We start from the raw sequence: 15,250 nt of genomic DNA on the forward strand, positions 1-15,250 counted from the left end.
AGTGATAGAAATAGTTGTTGTGTAGAGAATAAAGCGGGGGTCCGGGGTAGGCGCTGCTGACCCCATCTCCCCATCTGTGTATGTACATATATGAGGCTTGTCACGCTGCAGAGTCAGCTTCACCGAGCGCGCTTTATAATAACCCCCGGAGGGGAACGTATCTGCCGTACATAAGAACATCCAGCTTAGGTTAAACACAATATTACATGGAAGAGCGCTCGTCCTGACACCCATCGCCAGCCGCCGCGTCTTCCTCCACCTAAAGACTAAAATTGGACTGACCGTTTTTAAAGCCGCAATTCCGTCTGATAGATTTGAAGTTTTGTCAAAGGTTAAAATTTTTCTATGATAAAAGTGCAATAATCTTATTAAATAGGACTATTCGCTATTCATTCTAGGCTCGGGGCAGTGGCGTAACTAGGAATGGCGGGGCCCTGTGGTGAACTTTTGACATGCCTCCCCCCCCCCCGACCGACCGACACCGACGCCGAAGACCTCGACCAACCCCCTCCTACACATTCCTGCGCGTTCTATTATGCCCCATAGTGGCCCCTGCACACAGTATTATGTCCCATAGTGGCCCCTGCACACAGTATTATGCCCCATAGTGGCCCCTGCACACAGTATTATGTCCCATAGTGGCCCCTGCACACAGTATTATGCCCCATAGTGGCCCCTGCACACAGTATTATCCCCCATAGTGGCCCCTGCACACAGTATTATGTCCCATAGTGGCCCCTGCACACAGTATTATGCCCCATAGTGGCCCCTGCACACAGTATTATGCCCCATAGTGCCCCCTGCACACAGTATTATGCCCCATAGTGGCCCCTGCACACAGTATTATCCCCCATAGTGGCCCCTGCACACAGTATTATGTCCCATAGTGGCCCCTGCACACAGTATTATCCCCCATAGTGGCCCCTGCACACAGTATTATCCCCCATAGTGGCCCCTGCACACAGTATTATGTCCCATAGTGGCCCCTGCACACAGTATTATCCCCCATAGTGGCCCCTGCACACAGTATTATGTCCCATAGTGGCCCCTGCACACAGTATTATCCCCCATAGTGGCCCCTGCACACAGTATTATTCCCCATAGTGGCCCCTGCACACAGTATTATCCCCCATAGTGGCCCCTGCACACAGTATTATGTCCCTCAGTGGCCCCTGCACACAGTATTATGTCTCTCAGTGGCCCCTGCACATAGTATTATACCCCATAGTGGCCCCTGCACACAGTATTATGCCCCATAGTGGCCCCTGCACACAGTATTATGTCCCTCAGTGGCCCCTGCACACAGTATTATGTCTCTCAGTGGCCCCTGCACATAGTATTATACCCCATAGTGTCCCCTGCACACAGTATTATGTCCCACTGTGGACACCTATAAACAATTATTATACTCTGGGATCTTTTCAGACCCCAAAGTATAATAATCGGAGACCCGTGGGAATAAAAACATAAAAAACTACTGTTTCTTACCTGTCCCCGGCTCCTACGCTGTCGGCCTCTGCTGCCGTCCTTCTTCAATGACACCGGACATCACATGACCCAGGACGCAGGACGCAGTCAGAGACGTCAGAAAGGATGTCAGGAAGGAGGCCTGGCAGGATCGTGGAGAGGTAAGTAACAGTGTTTTTCATGTTTCTTACCTCTCCCGGTCCGCCAATCATTATACTTGGGGGTCCGAAAAGACCCCCGAGTATAATGATAGCAGCGGTAGCAGCTGTCACCGGGCCCCTAATGTCCCGGGCCCTATGCTATGCCGGTAGTTACGCCACTGTTCGCTATTCATTCTAGGCTCTGGGCAACACGGTGCGAATATGTCCGTCAAGGAAATTCTGCAGTGTGTTCTGTGCAAGCTGTAGTGGCAAAAATTGTGTGGCTTACGCTAGGTTCACATCTGAACTGGGCTCTCCAATGACAAAGAGCCCGACTGCCAAATCAGTGTTAACCCGCGGACACCGACAGATCCCATAGACCAGGGGTAGGGAACGTACGGCTCTCCAGCTGTTGCAAAACTTCAATTCCCAGCATGCATACTTGCTCTGCTGTTCTGAGAACTCCCGTGGAAGTAAATGGAGCATGATGGGAGTTGTAGTTTCACAGCAGCTGGAGAGCTGAAGGTTCCCTACCTCTGCCATAGACTATAATGGGGTCCGCTGGGTGTCCATCTGGCAGGGGTGAACCTACCCCTTTCGCTGCCCGAGGTGAACTACAGAAAGCCGCCCCCCCCCCCCCGGAGGAGGGGGCGGAGTGGGCGTGGCGAAGGGGCGGGACTTAGCACCGCTCGCAGGCAGAGAGTAGGCACAGAGAGGACCTGCTCTCTGCCTGAGCGTGAGGGGAGCCTGCTGGAGCAGCGCTGCTCCAGTGGCCTCCCCAATCCACCGCTCGGTGCTAAGCCAGTCCAGGACAGCTTGTCCTGGACTGGCTTAGGTAACTAAAAATGCCGCCCTCCCTGGGGCCCTGGCATAGCGCCGCCTGAAGCGCTCGCTTCAGGTTGCCTCATGGGAGGTGCGGCGCTGCCGTCTGGTGTCTGCCACATGTATACTGAAACTGGCGTAGAGAGAAGTCCTCCATACAAGGCTTTACTCTCCACCAATTTCTTGTGGTTTCTGCAACACAGTCTCCAAGAGGTGACTCCGCTGCAGATGTCAACTTAACCGTACCTGCAGGAATTGCTGACAGTTTCCTGCACCATTCGTCCTCTGCAATGCTGCGGGTTAGCTGCTGGTGAGTATGCAGCCACTTGCCCCACCCGTATAGCTAGTAGTGTTGAGCGAATAGTATTCGAATCCTAGATTCGAATACCTCCACCCCCATAGGAATGAATGGGATCAGCCGATCGCAAGGGGGTTAAGCGCTGGCTGCCGGCGTCTGCAGTGCGCCAGCTGTTCCCATTCATTCCTATGGAGCGAGGTATTCGAAACTAGAGTTTTGAATACTATTCGCTCATCTCTAATAGCTAGACTCTACTTTCCGTCAAAGCTATGGAATAGCTTTGGAATAGCTGAACGGATTTGGATAAACAAAACACTGAAATGTTCAGTATGACAGCACCCCCTTGATTCCCCTGCGGTGAGATCACAGGATTGTGAGGGGTTTGTCCTTACATGCCAGAAGGATGATCAATGACTACCTGGCTGCCTTACCTTATTACCCCTAGGGAGCTTATGTACTGCCAAACAGAAGATTTGCAGTATATCGTACTGAGGATGAAGTGGAGCAAAGAAATCTGTCATTGGGCGTTTCTGACATGACCCCTTTAAACATAGTACATTTCTCGGACAGCTATTGGACAAGCCAAGTTCTCTCAAAAAGTTTAGACACTATTATTTTTGTCTATTTAGTAGAAGCAGCAGAAATTAGATGAGAAATCCCCATAAATACATAGCAAGGAACCCTGCATTTTTAATTGAAAAACCTAGGTAGTCTATAAATTTGAGTGAAATTTCTGAGCTGCAAGGTTTATAGCCTGTCTGAACAACCAATATTGTTTCTCCGAGACATTCTGCATTTTCGGGATTTAGAAATAAGACGGAGAACAAAGAGCATGCCAACCGATTCCATGTCAATGTCTTAAAGGTTTGACATTCATTACAGCCCTCCAGCTGCTATCGAGGGGAGCAGCCTGCCAAGGGGCATTCACTGTCTCGTAAATTCTGGCATTCTGGACAGTCAAAATGTTATACGGAGCTTTTAATTGTAGAAAATGTTCCTGTCAGTCGAGTAGCGTCACTTTCTTCCAAGGCGCCTTCACACCTAGCAATGAACCGCCATCTGTTCTGCTAAGTAATGCTTAGTCTGAGAATGTGGCTTCGCTATAAACCTATTGGAAAATGCTGAGACTCTGGTACAGTGGCATAACTAGGAATGACACGGGCTCTGAGGCAGCTGCCACCGCTTTTACCCCGATAGTTACACCCCTGCTCTGGCAGACGAACCCCTCAGATGCTGTGATCAATAACATTCATGGCATCTGGTGGGTTAGTGGGTGGAGTGTCCCATTTTGTGGTATGATGGGGTTCCCATCGTGTAGACACCAAGGATGACATCCCAAACCCCTTTGGGTAATGAGTTCAGTGTCTGGACCTTTCCCTTGTTTTCAACAGCACAATGTTTGGACTATGAACGTGTGCCTTCGCCTGGTGCACCTGACAAATTTATTTGGGTGACTTCTGGATGTTCTCCTAGGCAAATATTATCATAAACCATATTTCTTTGTATTGTAGCCAGCGCTGGGCAGTCTTTGGTTTGTTTGCCATTGTTTATTCCCTTAAAATGGCTCTGTAAGTTTTTTTCTGAGGCTTTCACGTGAACTAGAACATGTGAAAGGTAAGATTTCTACTATATGGGATTAAAATGTTGCACAGTCTGTAATAATTTACAGCTCCCACCTCCAGTTCTATGTTTATATAGCCAAATACAGTATATAGTGATTTCCTGGTAGCTGACGTCCCTAAGATCTGATCTGAAGAATTTTTAAATTCAATTTTGACTTCTCCTTTCATGGCTTTCCTGCTATCTTGAAAATAAATCTGAGAGTAAAGATGATAAAACATGACAGACGTCATATAGGTAGAATGATGAGAAAGCGCCTGCACTGACTTTGAGTCAGAGATTGTTTCATAGATACATGTAATGGGGATGTAATGTAATGGGGATGCCGTACGTAACACTAAATATTTATTGTTGGTGAGGTGGACAGAGGAACAGGGTTAGACGAGAGCATGAATCAATACAAGGCTTTAATGGTCAGGCAATGGAACCACAGATGAAAACCCACCTTGAGATTTCACCAGTATTCATATGTCATGAAGCAGATGGGATCAGAATCAGTCTGTTAGGGAATTGCTAGGACAGTAATTCCCCAGTAGCTGTTGAACCCTGGGACGGGACACAAGAGATAGTGAGCCCTAAGCCGGAGCCCCAACTGTCCCTTCCTATTGCCAGGCCCTATCCTATGTAATAGGCGGCAACCACGAAGACGGTCCCTTCCTGTATATGTGAAACACAAAACAGAGACAAGACAGACGACAACAAAGAGAGGTCAGCTAGCCAAGGGTCAGTAACAGTCGAGCAATGCAGTGCCAAATCGGAGTCCAAAGAATAGTCAGTAGGGAAAGCCAAAGGTCAAGGATAAGAATGCAAGCAAAAATAGTGACAGCAAGGAGCAGGTACACAAAGGCAATAGCAAGCACTGGTGTGAATGAGAGCGAAGGCTAAATAGGGAGGAAGAACCCGCCCATGGAGTTGACAGGAAGGCGGCTGTCAATCACAGGGCAAGGCCAGATTAATCATAGAGGAGCAGAGAAAACTGAAGGTGAAGGAGATGGGTGTGGTGGAAAATCAGTTACCAAGGTGAAAGAATAGGGCAGTGTTCAGACAATGCAGGAAGAAACCAACGGAATAAATCACAACCGAATACATCTCCTGCGCCGCAACATGCGGCCGGATGATGACGCCAAAGTCCGGATGGGCAAAGATGTTACACAGTCATTGAACTTTCCCAAACAATTGTATAAATACATTATATCCATTATATCCAAGTTTTTAACTAAAGTGTCTGTGGAAACCATTTACCAATGTGTTGCGAAACGAATTTTACAAATAGTTGAAGAGTAGAATGATCGGTGACAAGGGATGATGTTTCCTCCTCAGATAATTTCACCATATTCGGTGTTTTACTAACTTCTACCGACATCATTTCTATGTTCGTCAGTGATTTCTGAGCCCTTATTATCAATGAGTCACAGAGTCTGGAAATGTAATGGGATGGCTGCTGAGAACAACATGTTCTGTAGACTACGCGTTACCGAAAACGTTAATCAGCCATACAACATCTACAGGTTTCCTATCGGCCTGTGGTGTGAACACATGAAATATAAGAAATCACAAAATTTTAGGGGGTAATTTTTAGTATTCATTGCATGCATCAAAATCTAAGTAAGAGGAAATACCCCATGTAGAGGCATTGATGGCCACTTTATTAGAGGCAGCTACCGGGTAGGGCATTGGACTTCCTTTGACCTTCAAAATGAAAGAAATTTGTTGTGGGATAAACAGGTATCAAAAGTGTCATAAGACCAAGGATGTGCCAAGACAACATTACTCCACCTCCACATCTAAATAGACAGACTCATCAATTCCTACCGCTTGCCCCAAATTCTGACTTTCTCATCAGCATGGTGCAACAGAAATCTGGAGCCATCTGATCAGGCCGGGTTTAGGTTTGATCCGATCTTGAGATTTCAGGATCGATTTGAAAATCCGATTTCAGATCATTTTCCAGCCGATCCCGATCGTGAAATTTGCTCGATCGCTGATCGGAATCCGATCTTTTCCGATCTCGATCGTTCCACCCTAGTCAATGCTTCTCTATGGGAAAAGTGACTTTTAGGGTTGAGCCGATCTTGAGATTTCAAAAGCCGATTTCTGATCCTTTTCCAGCCAATCCCGATTGTGAAATTTGCTCGATCGCTGATTGGAATCCGATCTTTTCCGATCCTGATTGCTCAAACCTAGCCGAGTTTCTACATTTTTGGCACCCATAAGAATCTCGCCTGGATATATCCTATTAATATTATAAATGTGAAAGTTTGTGAGTTTGTGGGTTTGTGTGTTTGGATGTTTGCATGTTCGGATGTTTGTTCCTCAATCACGGAAAAACCGCTTGACCGATTCGGCTGAAATTTTCCACAAACATAGTTAATACACCAGATTAAACAATAGGCTACTTTTCGTCACAATAGCGTACATACGTTTGTGCCAGGACCCCCACAAAACCCAAACTCACACCACCATCTCTGCAATCTCACACACTTTGGACCATAGCAAGCCACAAAATTCATATTGCCCTCTGCAGCCTCGCCCCTAACCCCACACAATCACATATACATAGACTTTAACACTTTGCCCCTCACCTTACCGATACTCCAGGAGGCGCTCTATAACGCTCCGGAGCAGCCATGTTTGCCGACCCCCACTGCTATGACAATCCGCGACACCGCCCACCCATGTCAATACCCCTAGGCGGTCTAAAAGATGCAAAAAAATTTTTTTTAAAAAAAGTAAAAAAAATATAAAAAAATAAATAAAAAGGATTTAAAATTCAAATCACCCCCTTTTCCCTAGAACACATATAAAAGTAGTTAAAAACAGTGAAACACATACATATTAGGTATCCCCACGTCCGAAATTGCCCGCTCTACAAAGCTATACAAATATTTTTCCTGTTCGGTAAACGCTGTAGCGGGAAAAATGGTCAAAAGTGCCAAACCGCCGTTTTTTCACTGTTTTGATTCTGATAAAAATTTGAATAAAAAGTGATCAAAGCAATAACATTTCCCGAAAATGGTAGAACTACAAAGAACACCCGACCCCGCAAAAAAGAACGCCCTATACATCTCCGTACACGCACGTATAAAAAAGTTACGGCTGTCGGAATATGGGGACTTTTCAAAAAAAAAATTTTAAACACAGTTTTGGATTTTTTTTAAGGGGTCAAAATGTAAATAAAACCATATAAATTTAGTATCCCCGGAATCGTAAGGAAACACAGAATACAGGGGACATGTCATTTTGGTTGCACAGTGAACACGGTAAAACCAAAGCCCGTAAGAAAGTCGCAGAAATGCATTTTTTCTTCAAATCCACCCCATTCTGAATTTTTCCCCTGCTTCCCAGTACATTATATAGAATAAATAATGGCGACATCATGAAGAAAAATGTGTCCCAGGAAAAATTAAGACCTCATATGACTCTGGGAGCGGAGAAATAAAAAAGTTATGGGGTTTAGAGGGAGGGGAGTCAAAAACGAAAATCAAAAAATGCCATCGGCGGGAACTTCAAATACTTCTGTCCCAAAGTCACTATGTAAAGTTTCTCACAACACCGTATATATAGCAGCTCTAATACAAGTTAACTTCAACACAAAAGTCTCACGTATTCTCTGATTTGCAAAAACAAGATACAAAGTTACATTTCATATCCCAGACCTTATACACAGTACGAAAACCTTACCCATGCCTGTATATACCCACTGCTACAATCACCGCAGACCAAGTCGCGGGTACCAGCTAGTAGACTATAAATACTATAAATGCTAATATTAAAAAATTATTATTATATACAGTGGAAAGAACATGTAATAAGTATTGTGAGAAGACTTAATAACAACAATGGCAATGAGTTTGGTGATCCGTCATCTCCTCCTATCGCTGCCATCATTCATTCGCCTACAATAATTCCTTTTCATTTCCTGTATCCCCTCCGGTATTATTTCTCTTGTAATGATATTAGGATTGACATTTTTGATCTAATAATATTAACTTATAATATCCATTACTCAGATGAAATATCATGTCATGGTAATCTAGGAAGCAAAAAACGGCTAGTTAAGTAGTTATGCCCTGTTCATATTGTGACTGTGTCCCATCTATAATAGTATAATCCGCAAGATATCAAATAATAGGACGTAATAAGATATTATTCTAGGATATGATGGCAGGGAACTAGCTGATACCTGTAAATTTGCATCTAATACAGATCTATTACTAACCTAAGTCTTACCCGAGGGAATCCTGATTAGATACATATATCATATGATAATAATGAAATGATACATTATCCATAAGCGATTGTTATACGAGAGAATAAAACACATAGTACTGATACGAGTGCTGATGGGTTTCTGAAAAAGATCATGAAACTTAGCCAGGGGTAATAATTAGAAATGAGCGAGTAGTGTTCGATCGAGTAGGTGTTCGATCGAATACTACGGTATTTGAAATACTCGTACTCGATCGAACACTACTCGCTGTTCTAAGTTTAAGGTTCGATGCAGAACCAGCGTTGATTGGCAGAATGCTATACAGTTGGCCAATCAACGCTGGTTCTTCTCTTACCTTTAGAAGTCTTCTCCGTGCAGCGTCCTCGCGGTGTCTTCCGGCTGGAATTCACTCTGCCTAGGCAGAGCCGACTGCGCATGCGCGGGCATGCCCTTGCATGCGCAGTTGGCTCTGCTCAGGCGTCGGGCCAGTCAGAGCCGACCACGCATGCGCAGTCGGCTCTGCCTAGGCCCCGATGCCTAGACAGAGTGAATTCCAGCCAGAAGACGCCGCGGGGGTGCTGCGTCGGGAGAAGACTTCAAGGAGAATCCAGCCCGACCGTCACTCGTGGACTTGGTAAGTATAATGTTATTGAATTTTGCCTACCCCTGAAACGAGCATTTCCCCCCATAGACTATAATGGGGTTCAAAATCCGTTCGAACAGTCGGATTTCGAACCTCGGAGATTTTAGTGTTCGCTCATCTCTAGTAATAATATCAGTCATCGCCATCTTTAATTTATAAAGCACCCACATATTTCATAGCAGTACTTAAAGGGTCTTTCAGTCTTGTAAAATACATAAAAGTAGCTAAATTTGTCAGATGTGCAGCTATCGGCAGAAAGTAATTTTTTTTTACCTCCCTAGCTCTGTATAGCACCTTTGTTTTGATGCTACTAAGGCTTGCAGAGTGAGATTACCAATGTAAAGGACTACAATGATTCGAGTTTGTCTTTCCTCTCAGGCCTCATTCACATCTGCGTTTGGTAATCCATTTGGGGGACTTCCCTGAATGGACTACCGAACGTATTTGTAAGCGGTGTGCATTCAAAGTTCACGGACCCCATAAAGTATAATGGGGTCTGTGTGCTTGCCGCAAGATCTCCGCACAAGTCATGCAGACAGGAAAGTAGATTGTAAAGTACATTCCTGTCCGCATGTTCCCTGCGGGGATCTCATGGCAAGCACACGGACCCCATTATTGTCTAAGGGGATCCGTGTGCTTTCACTGCACATTGCTTGCAAATGCGTTCAGTTGTCCGTCCCCATGCAGATTCCCAAATGGATTACCGACGCAGATGTGAACCAGGCCTAACATCTGAAGAGTACTTACAAAATAACATAAGGAAAAATATTCTCCAAGTGAATGGATTGTGAAATGTCAAGAAACCTACCAAAGCAAAGAAAAGGGCCATTAACCCCTTCAAATCTGATTGTATTTAGTTGTTGTTTTTGCATTACTATACTCCTCCGGAGCTAGGAAGGGACGGGGAAGAGCCTGGGAGGGAGCAGTGAAGATAAGATCATACGACTGTCTTCTATGCCGGTTTTCATATCCCCTTCAACATTTTTAGGGTGCCCAAGCAGACCCAAAGAATGGAAAGTTAAACGCTAGAGTGAACCTAGCATTAGATGCAATGAAGTTACAGGCCCGATGCCCCAGGCTGCACTACTGAGAAATTCTGATGACTTGTCCTTGATTCTTCCCATTATTGCCCTGCGTTACCATCCTTCTTATATTCACTAATACTTTCTTTGTCCGCATTTGTATTATCTAGTTACACGTTTCAGTGTCAGCTTATATAATAGATTGCTGTTTATACATTGCAAATAAAAGGCCCCTCGGGACTATCCATATAATGTAATGTATGCAAATATATTATCTGCAAATGCACGTGATGTGTACCGTGAGCCCAGCGTGTAAATGGTGTTTTATTAGCATGCAGTATTGTTTGCTTTACAGTATTATAGCTCAGATTTCTTCTTAGGACGGAGCAGACGGCTCAGTACACTATGTAATGACCCGGCTACCGGATGGGTCTGTGAAGTATGACTCAGAGGTCGGCCATATTTCCTAGATCAAACCCTGAGCTTGGACCTGGCCTTCCAGCATTGTAGAGTCATAGAGTTCCTGCTTTCTTGCAGCTCTATAGTCCCATGCTGTAAGCCTGGAGCTTAGGCTCTATCCGAGTAATATGGACGGTCTCCGGGCCATATCTCACATACTAGGCCTGCCTAAGGCTGAGTTTCCATGTTCAGTTATGTAGTTTTTGAATAATAGGAGCAAATTTAAGAAAAGAAGAGAAGTAACCGCCGTCATTTATACATTCCTTCCCTTCATGATCCACATCTGGTTTTGGCTTCAAAAAATCTTCATCACCACGAAGACACGAGATGTAGCGTTAGAGATGGACAACCTGATTCATTTAGAACTGGATCTGACATGAAATTTCCAAAGTTTCGGTTGACCTGAACGTTAAACTTTTGGGGTTTGTCACCCACAAACCACTCAGACCCTCAGAATATAATAAATGGTGGCCCAGAGAAGGTGAGGGAAAATAACAATCACTTATACTCACCTCTCCTGGGCATCCAGCGGTCCCCAGTGTCCTCTTCTGACCTCTGGCTGACATCACACGCCCCAGTCGTGACAGTGACATGCCCCTGATTATTGAGGCTCAATCACAGGCTTCAGTGGCGACCACGAGGTATGTGACATCAGCCCGAGGCCGGAAGAGGACGCAGGAAGCCCGCCAAACAGGGAAAGGATGCCCAGGAGAAGTGAGTATAAGCAAGGTAAGTATAAGTGTTAGTTATTTTTTTTACCTCCCCTTCCCTGGGTCTACACTTCAATTATACGCTGGGTCTAATGATACCACAAAGTATAATAATAGCACTTCTGGTTCTATCTGAATTAGATCTAGGGGGCCAAACTTTATGAATACTCATCAAAACCTTGTGAGGTTCGCCCCTCTCTATGTCGCCTCCGTCACTTTGACGTAGAGACAAGTATAGCAGAACTAGACTCATAGGTGGATATTTACAAAGCCTGGCGTATTCCCCACCAGTCTTCCCATCCCGTGTGCTGATAAGGAAGATCTCGGGCCATGCACTTGCCATGAGACTACACTAGCCCCGAGCTGGCATTGGTTCCATTTGTGCCAATAAAATGGCGTCAATGATATGACATGTAGCGTAACTCCCGCATCATTTTTGCTTCCAAAGTGGTGGTGCAAAAATGATATCGTAAAACTGGTGTTCAGAAAGTCTCACTCGAGGTTTGCAACTCTTTGACACCATATATTTGTCATAAATTATTAATAAGTCTCCCCTACAGGGGAAGTGATGTAAAGTCTAATCTGACTACGCGTATCCATAGCTGGTGATCACACAGGCTCGTGTTATCTGCATTACTTTACATATTTCAGATTCTTCATAGAAGTACAAAGATTGGTCAGAATAGCTGCAGGTACGATGTGTAACAGCATGGGGAACGACAGGGGGTCTCCAGGCGCGGCGGACTAATGTGCACAGCGCTATACAGCCGGGGCCTGGGTCCTGTTTCCACAGCAACGAAGATCACAATCATTTCACATTGCTCAAGATGGAAATTTATATCAACAGGTAAGAAAATCCATTGTAAAATTGAGAAGAGGCTTCCACATCGCCCGTGATGACAAATCCTCACATGTGGGCTATAATATATCATACGGATTTATCATATGTTATAGGTTATCCGTTTTAGAGACTACAGAGCTCCTGCCATTGCTTACATGTAGTTGCCGCACTGATCATTCGCCGTATTCTTGATTGTAGCGATTACGGGTATGGCAGCCATTCAAGTCTATGGGACAACAATGCAGCACCCCGAACGGCCGGTACTAAGTATATTGTGAGTGAGCAATGCCAATGCCAGGAGTCCCGACAATCAGACCCCTACCAATGATAAACCAGGAATAACAGCTTGGGACGGGTTCATACCTGTGCCCAGTCTCTGCTGGACAGGAGACGGAAACCAGGAGGTCAGTTTTCAAACCCATTCACTTGAGTGACAGCCCGTGAGCGTCTTCTGCCTCTCCACAGCAAAACCGTTTTTTTTTAACCGGACACGCAGGACTTTGTGTCTTGTTAAAGAAAAACGGTTTCGCCGCAGAGAGGCAGAAGGCGCTCACGGGCTGTCACTTTGCAAACCCATTCAAGTGAATGGGTTTGAAAACTGACCGCCGGGTTTCCATCTCCTGTGCAGTTTCTTTTGGCAGAAGACGGAAACCCGAAAGTGGAGAGCAGGCGCAGGTGTGAACCTGCCCTCACATGCTAACAGAATTGGGGGGAAGAGAACAAAACAGGTCTGTAGGAGGCAGACAGAAGGTAAATTCCAGGGTGCAGATGAGCCCCGACAAGGCTCTCAGAAGTAACAGGTTCAGTTCATGGGAGGTAGCTGTACAGAGTGACGCTTGTGTTTAGCCTGGGAACTACAGTCAGAGCTTAGCCAGTGAAGCTTAAAGGGGTTATCCAGGCAAAATTGGACAACCTCTTTAACTTTTAAATCAGCCAGGGATAGTGAAAAAATTAAAATAATGCATGCTCACCTATCCCAATGCTCTGGTGTCCTCCCAGCACGCCCCGCTTCTTCCGTTCCAGCAGTCCATTTTTGTCTGGACCACTTTAAATTGTGTAACTGGAAGCTTTCGATGCCAGCAAAGCACATAGTTAAGATGTGAACAGTATAAGATGATCAGAGCCAACTGACGCCTTGCAGTGCATAGCATGGGCATTGGAAGGAGCCCTGAACTGATCCAGGCAGGGATTGCCTTCAAACCCACGTCAATTAGATATTTATGGTCTATTCTTAAGATAAGTAAAAAAATAAATCCTGGACAATCCCTTTAATGATGTGGGTCCTGACGTCCATAATAAGATATTTGTAAAAGTGTTTGCTACCCTAGACAACCCCCAGTAAAATGAGAATCAATACCAGAACAATATCTGCTATGTTCACTTATTTCTATTGTATTTGTATCTCACGAATCTTTATAGTCATTTATTTTATCCATTCTTGCCAAGAAAAATATTATCTCTTGCTTTCCATTTGATAAAGATTAGCCTTCCATGTTTGTGCTCTGTGCACCCAGAGTGCAGGACAAGGGTTAACTAGGAAGAGGGAGCAGAAATAACCGGATGACAATATACACATTCTCTAGCAAGGACATTAGGATTTCTAAGTAAAGTGCACTCACTATAATAGTAAGGTTGTTCAGTAAAAACAGTGAAATCTCTCTAAACATGCTAAAAATAGATCTCTCTATATCCGCCGCCTCCGGTAAATTCACAGCAATTATGGAATATTTCATGGACTAACATTAGAAATAATAAGAAAAAATCATTGTCAATCCTGTCCAGTAAAGGGGTTTTCCAGGGAATTAATGAATGACCAATTCTCAGGATATGGCATCAATAGAGACTTTAAATTGGCTTAAAACATAGTGTAGAACACTGTCAGGGCTCCTAGGAGCCTATCTATAAAACATAGTGTATGACACTGTCAGGGCTCCTAGGAACCTATATATAAAACATAGTGTATGACACTGTCAGGGCTCCTAGGAACCTATCTATAAAACATAGTGTATGACACTGTCAGGGCTCCTAGGAGCCTATCTATAAAACATAGTGTATGACACTGTTAGGGCTTCTAGGAACCTATCTATAAAACATAGTGTATAACACTGTCAGGGCTCCTAGGAGCCTATCTATAAAACATAGTGTATGACACTGTCAGGGCTCCTAGGAGCCTATCTATAATACATAGTGTAGAACACTGTCAGGGCTCCTAGGAACCTATCTATAAAACATAGTGTATGACACTGTCAGGGCTCCTAGGAACCTATCTATAAAACATAGTGTATGACACTGTCAGGGCTCCTAGGAACCTATCTATAATACATAGTGTAGAACACTGTCAGGACTCCTAGGAACCTATCTATAATACATAGTGTATAACACTCTTGGCCCAGTTTCAGAAGGTCCTCTAGGACCCAGCAGCTCATGCAGTTCTCCTTTACCTGGTGATCACATGAGTGCCTAATACAGAAGAAGCACCAACACGGCATTTTCCATAGCTTTATGCACAGTGCTTATTGAGTGCTGCGTTCTCTTTGGGGAGTATGACTATTACTGACAGAAGGCTGCCCACTCTTGTAGCTGCCCATTCTCATTCAGCTGTACCAGTACATCTTTGCAGAGTTCAACGCTGAGTGGTTGGACAAATATAATGAATGGGCTGTTGGTAAGTGGTTAAAGATGTTGTCGCAACATTGAACCTTATGACCTATCCATAAGGGTCTGAACACTGGGATCTTCATTCATGAAGTTACCGAGTGCTCCATTTCAATGGAACGGCTGTCAAGCATGCCCACCGTTGCCGCATTCAAGGTCTTGGCTAGCTCCTTCAGTCCCATAGAAAGTGAATGCAGCACGCTCAGAATTTACATGGTGAACTTGGTACCAAGTGATAAAATAATCCAGGAACAAGAGGAACTTGTACACAATCCTACTTGAAGTGATGGATGACTTTGAAGTATGTGATGAAAGTGTCAGCGTCTAACCCTGAGCAGAACTTCATTATGGATGTTAATAATA

This window comes from Leptodactylus fuscus, chromosome 9 (genome assembly GCF_031893055.1).
Source record: "Leptodactylus fuscus isolate aLepFus1 chromosome 9, aLepFus1.hap2, whole genome shotgun sequence".
Lineage (NCBI taxonomy): Eukaryota > Metazoa > Chordata > Amphibia > Anura > Leptodactylidae > Leptodactylus > Leptodactylus fuscus.